The following is a 6,354-nucleotide window of genomic DNA, read 5'->3' on the forward strand; positions in this document are numbered from 1 at the left end:
ATTGCAAGTGTTGGAACATTGCTGATTTTCTGTCTATTCATTATTTGAATTGCTAAGCATGGTGTGAAGTCCCCAAAGATGATTTTGGTTTTCTCTATATTTTTAGCTCTATCAATTTTTCATTACATATTTTGAAGCTCTTGGCCAGATCTCTTTTCTGGAGAATGGGGAAAGATCATCAGTCAAAATAACTTGGTTTGGATGTTTCTTCCACAATACTATCAACCATAGAAGTCAGGGGATTTTGAAATTTCAAAGCAAGGATCCTATACATTTGCTGTTTCATTCTTGTTCTCTACATTTAAAAAATGTGTATGATGAGAATCATTACCAGAATAAATACTATTTACTAGTCAATTAAATTAACTCAACAGAAATATAAAATTTACTCAAGAATAAATGGGGAAGACATGAATAAACATGGAATTATATTTTAAAATAGATATTTAACTGTCAACAATTTTAATTTGTATTAGTGACTGAAGATTCAAATTAATTTTGATTTTTCTCTTTCATAAAGTAAGTTTCGGTAATTGGCAACTATACCAACTTTCTCAAATCTCTTTCAGAAAATAGAAACAGAAGGAATACTTTCTAACTCATTCGATGAGGCCAGCATTACCTTATTACCCAAACCATTTGGGTTTGGAACATTATAAGACATTATAAGAAAAACAAACAGAAGACCAATATCTGTTATCAACATAGATGCAAATATTTCCAATAAAATATTAGCAAATCAAATCCAATAATGTATAAAATGAATTATATTCCAGTTATGCAAGGCTAACTCAACACTCAAAAATCAATTAATGTGACACATCACATCAATACACTAATGAAGAAAAATCACCTAATATCAGTAGAAGCATAAAAAGCATTTGACAAAATGTAACACCGTTTCATAATAAAAACGCTCCACAAACTAGGAATAGAGTAGGACTTCATCAACCTGATAAATAATATCTGTAAGTATCTTTCAGCTAACATCACACATAACCATCACACGTTAGAAACTTGATGTTTTCCCACTAAGATCAGGAACAAGGCAAGGGCCGCACATGCTGGCTCATGCTTGTAATGCCAGCACTTTGGGAGGCCAAAATGGGCCGACTGCAACATGGTGAAACCCTGTCTCTACAAAAGATACAAAAAATTAGCAGGACATGGTGGTGCACACCTATAGTCCCAGCTACTTGGGAGGCTGAGGCAGGAGGATCATTTGAGCCCAGGAGGTGGTGGTTGGAGTGAACCAAGATGGTACCACTACACTCTAGCCTGGGTGACAGGGTGAGCCTGTCTTAAAAAGTGAAAAAAAAAAAAAAAAAAAAAGGGCAAAGATGCCCCCTTTCAGTAATCATTTTTCAGATATCACTTACAGATATCATTTTTTGTATCATACTGGAAGGCCTGGCTAATGGAATAAGACAAGAAAAAGAAAGAAAACATATGCAGATTGGGAAGGAGGAAATAAAACTGTTTTTGTCTGCAGATGACAGGATTGACTAGAGAATCCAAAAGAACTGACACAAAAAATCCTTGAAACTAATAAATGATTACAGTACAGTTGCAGAATACAAGATTAATACCCACAAGTCAATTGGTTTTCTATATGCCAGGAATTAACAAGTGGACTTATAAATTAAAAACACAATGCTATTTACATTAGCACACAAAATGAAGTACTTAGGTTTAAACCTAACAAAATATGTATAAGCTCAGTATGAAGAGGAATACAAAAGTCTGGTGAAAGAAATCAAAAAAGAACTAAGTAGATTTGTTTCGTTTTTTAGACAGGGTCTCACTCTGTCACTCAGGATGGAGGGCAGTGGTGCAATCAGAGCTCCTGGGCTCAGGTGATCCTCCCACCTCAGCCTCCTTAGTAGCTGGGGCTACAGGCATGCACCACCATGCCTGGATATATATGTATATATATATATATATTTTTTGTAGATATATATATATATTAGTAGAGATGGAGTTTCACCATGTTGCCCAGGCTGATCTCAAACTCCTGGGCTCAAACCATCTGCCCACTTCAGCCTCTCAAAGTCTCAGGATTATAGGCCTGAGCTACTGCACCTGGCTGAGAGATATTTCATGTTAATTGATAAGAAGACTCAATATAGTCAGTATATTAGTTCTTCTCAAACTGATCTGTTTATTCAGTGCAATATCAATTAAAATACCAGCAACTTATTTTACGGATATCAACAAACTAATTTTATAGTTTATATAGAGAGGCAAAAGACCCAGAATAGCCAACATAATATTGAAGAACAACAAAATCTTAGGACTGACACTACCCAATTTCAAGAATTAGTGTAGTACTATTGTAATGAAGGTAGTGTCATACTGGTAAAAGAATAGACAAATAGATCAATGAAACAAAATAATGAGCCCAGAAACTGATTTTTGACAGAGGAGCAAAGGTAATACAATGGAGAAAAAATAGCTTTTTCAGTAAGTGATACTGGAACAACTGGACAGCCATAAGCAAAAATATAAATCTGGACACAGACATTATACTCTTAATAAAATTAACTACAAATAAATGATAGGCTGGGCGTGGTGGCTTACGCCTGTAATCCCAGCACTTTGGGAGGCTGAGGTGGGTGGGAGGCTGAGGTCAGGAGTTTGAGACCAGCCTGGCCAATATGGTGAAACTCCGTCTCTACCAAAAATATGAAAATTAGCCAGGTGTGGTGGCGCATGCCTGTGGTCTCAGCTGCTTGGGAGGCTGAGGCAGGAGAATTGCTTGAACCTGAGAGGTAGAGGTAGCGGTGACTCGAGATCATGTCACTGCACTCCAGCGTGGGTGACAGAGCGAGACTCTGCCTCTAAATAAATAAATAAATGACCTAAATGTAAAACACAAAACTCTAAAGCTCCTAGAACATTACATAGGATAAAATCCAGCCAATTTGGGGTTTGGTGATGACTTTTTAGATACAACAAAGGTATAATCCATAAAAGAAAGAACTGATAGGCTGGACTTCATTAAAATTAAGAACTTTCTTACCTCACAAAAGATACTGTTAAGAGAGTGAAAACACAAGCCACAAACCAGGAAGAAATATTTGCAAAAGACATATCTGATAAAGGACTGTTATCCAAAATATATAAGGAACACTTAATACTTAACAATAAGAAAACAAACAACTGAAAAAAATGGGTCAAAAACATTAACAGTCATCTCACTAACAAAGACACACAGGAGATAAATAAGCATATAGAAAGATGCTCAATGTCATATGTCATCAGGGAAATATATAAAGTGCAAGAGCAGTGAAATGCCACTACACTCCTATTAGAAAGGCTCAAATCCAGAACACTGATGACACCAAATGCCGACGAAGGTGTAGAGCAACAAATCTTGTTCACTGCTGGTGGAATGAATAATGGCACAGCCACTTTGGAAGGCAATTTGGCAGTTTCTTACAAAACTCAGCATACTCTTACCATATGATCCAGCAATCACACCTCTTGGTGTTTACCCAAAGGAGTTGAAAACTTATGTCTATACAGAAACCGACACACTGATGTTTGTAGCAGCTTTGTTAGTAATTCTGAAACTTCCAACAAACAAGACACTTTTCAGTAGGTAAAAGAATAAACTGTGGCATGTCCAGACAATGGAATATTACTCAGTGCTAAAATGAAATGAACTATTAAGCCATGAAAAGTATGAGAGAAACTCTGATGCATATTACCAAGTTAAAGAAGCCAATCTGAACTAATCTATAACTAAATCATTATGTAATTAAATAATCAGTCTGAACTAATTTATAATTAAAGGTAATTAAAAGTTATTCAATAATAAAAAATGTTCTGAAGAAAATATAGAGGCATATATAGTCATATATCTTATGGTAGGAAAGGTCTGCCCCCAAATGACTATAATCGTCATAACAAAATAAGAAATGATATTCTAATTTTAAAAAAACAATTAAAATATATATGATCTAGAAGTATTTACAATTGTCAGTGAAGAGCTCTTCCAAATTACTAATTTAAAAATGCTATCAGAGGAAATTGAACAAAGTCTATGAACTGACAAATCATTTAAAGAGAAAGGGAAATGACCAATGGGGAAAAAAATCAACCCCCTAGTAATCAAAGAAAGAGGAAGTTAAGCAAATTAAGAGGACATTTTTTAATATCCTAATTGGCAGACTTCGTGTGTGTGTGTATGTGTGTGTGTGCATGTGTGTTTGTGTCTAGTATTTTGCCAGGAACAAAGACGGGCAATTTGCTACCTTGCCCATAGAGATGGAAACTAATACAAATTTTCTAGAAAATAATTTAGACACACATTTCAACAACTTTAGCATCATACATGTAATAGACAGAGCCACTCAATTTTTGTGATTAGTGGAGAAGAAGTAAGTGAAGATTTACAGAGCATAATGACTACAAAAACTTACTCTGTGAGAATTTGGTGCCTCAGTTTCTTCCATCTTAAAATGGGGCTGAAAATCCTTTTTAAAAAAACTTTTGTTTTAGGTTTAGGAGTACATGTGCAGGTTTGTTATAAAGGTAAACTCATGTCTTGGGGGTTTAATGCACAGATTATTTCATCTCCCAGGTGCTAAGCCTAGTACCCAATAGTTACTTTTTCTACTCTTCTCCCTCCTCCCACCCTCCACCCTCAAGTTGGTCCCAGTGTCTGTTGTTCTCTTCTTTGTGTTCATGAGTTCTCATCATTTAGCTCCCATGTATAAGTATACATACAGTATCCCATGTATACATACAGTATTTGGCTTTCTAGTCCTGCACTAGTTTGCTAAATATAATGGCCTCCAGCTCCATCCATGTTCCTGCAAAAGACATGATCTCATTCTTTTTTATGGCTGCATAGTATTCCATAGTGTACATGTACCACATTTTCTTTATCTAATCTCATTGATGGGCATTTAGGTTGATTCCATGTCATTGCTATTGTGAATAAAACTGCAATGAACATTTGCGTACATGTGTCTTTATGGTAGAATGATTTACATTCCTTTGGGTATACACTCAGTAATGGGATTGCTGGGTTGAATGGTAATTTTGTTATTAGCTCTTTGAGGAATTACCATACTGCTTTCCATAATGGTTAAATTAATTTACACTCCAACCAGCAGTGCATAAAAGTTTTCTGTTCTTTGCAACCTCATAGCATCTGTTGGTTTTTGACTTTTACCTTTTTTAATTTTTATTTATCTAATTTTTTTTTTCTGAGATAGAGTCTCACTCTGTCAGACTGGAGTGACAGTGGTGTGATCTTGGCTCATTGCAACCTCCGTCTTCTGGGTTCAAGAGATTCTCCTGCCTCAGACTCCCAAGTAGCTGGGGCTGCAGGTGCATGCCACCAAGCCCAGCTACTTTTATTTTTTTTTGAGCCAGAGTCTCCTTCTGTTGCCCAGTTTGGAGTGCAATGGCACAATCTCGGCTCACTGAAACCTCTGCCTCCCAGGTTCAAGCAATTCTCCTGCCTCAGCCTCCCAAGTGCCACCACGTCTGCCTGATTTTTGTACTTTTAGTAGAGATGGGGTTTTACCATGTTGGCCAGGCTGGTCTCGAACTCCTGACCTCAGGTGATCCACTTGCTTCCACCTCCCAAAGTACTGGGATTACAGGTGTGAGCCACCATGCCTGGCCTAATTTTTGTATTTTTAGTAGAGATAGGGTTTTGGCATGTTAGCTGGGCTGGTCTCAAACACTTGACCTCAGGTGATCCACCTGCCTCTGCCTCCCAAAGTGTTGAGATTACAGGCATCAGCCACGGTGCCCAGCCTTGACTTTTTAATAATAGCCATTCTGGCTGGTGTGAGATGGTATCTGATTGTGATTTTGATTTGTATTTCTTTAATAATTAATGATATTGAACTTTTTTTATATGCTTGTTGACTGCATGTATGTCTTCTTCAGAAAAGTGTCTGTTAATGTCCTTTGCTCACTTTTTAATGTAGTTCTTTGTTTTCTCTTGTAAATTTGTTTAAGTCTTAGAGATGCTGGCTATTAGACCTTCGTCAGATGCATAGTTTGCAGAGCAAATATTTTCTCCCTTTCTGTAGCATATCTGCTGTGCAGAAGCTCTGAAGTTTAATTAGATCCCATTTGTCAATTTTTCTTTTTGTTACAATTGCTTTTGGTGTCTTTGTCATGAAATCTTTGCCCATTTCTATGTACAGGATGGTATTGCCTAGGTTGTCTTCCAGGCAACTGGGGTTTTCAGAGTTTTGGGTTTTACATTTAAACCTTTAATCTATCTTGAGTTGATTTTTGCATATGGTATAAGGAAGGGGTCCAGTTTTGATCTTCTGCATATAGCTACCCAGTTACCCCAGCACCATTTATTTAACAGGGAGA

The sequence above is a fragment of the Nomascus leucogenys genome, chromosome 17, assembly GCF_006542625.1.
Source record: "Nomascus leucogenys isolate Asia chromosome 17, Asia_NLE_v1, whole genome shotgun sequence".
NCBI classification, from domain to species: Eukaryota; Metazoa; Chordata; class Mammalia; order Primates; family Hylobatidae; genus Nomascus; species Nomascus leucogenys.